Here is a 620-nt window from a genome sequence, read left to right as displayed (position 1 = left end):
CTATAATCATATTTAAAATTTTCTGTCTTGGCCAGTTTTCTCACCAACATTGTTCAAAGTGCATTTTATATATCAAAGTTCAACCAAAAGAGGTTTTAAAAATCAATGCATTTGAATGGACTTAATTTTAAAAGATGCTATTGCTTTTCTTTTTCATTTTCTTTTTTGAGTCAGAGTTTCACTCTGTCACCCAGACTGGGTTAAGTGGCACGATCATGACGATGATGACGCAGTGCAGCCTCTAACTCTTGGGCTCAGGAAATTGTTCCACCTCAGCATCCTGAGTAACTGGTATTACAGGTGCACACCACCACACAGAACTGATTTAAAATTTTTTTTTTTTTGTGGCAACAAGGTCTCACTGTGTTGCCCAGTCTGGTCTCGAATTCAAGCAAAAATCTCCTGCCTCGGCCTGCCAAAGTGCTGGGATTACAGGCATGAACCACCGCACCCGGCTTTCTTTTACTTTTTTCAAAAGACGCTATTTTTGAATTAACTTTGGACTTCACCCCGTGGGAAAATTTTGTAAATATTTGCAACTTAAAACTGTGAAGGGCCAATGTGCTCTAAGAGTAAATGATGCATTGAAATTTCAACAGTATTTCTTTTTTTTTTTTTTT

Source organism: Carlito syrichta, unplaced genomic scaffold, assembly GCF_000164805.1.
Source record: "Carlito syrichta isolate Samal-C Ts95f unplaced genomic scaffold, Tarsius_syrichta-2.0.1 Scaffold304521, whole genome shotgun sequence".
NCBI lineage: Eukaryota > Metazoa > Chordata > Mammalia > Primates > Tarsiidae > Carlito > Carlito syrichta.
The sequence above is the reverse complement of the archived record's forward strand: the minus strand, read 5'-3'. Positions refer to the sequence as shown.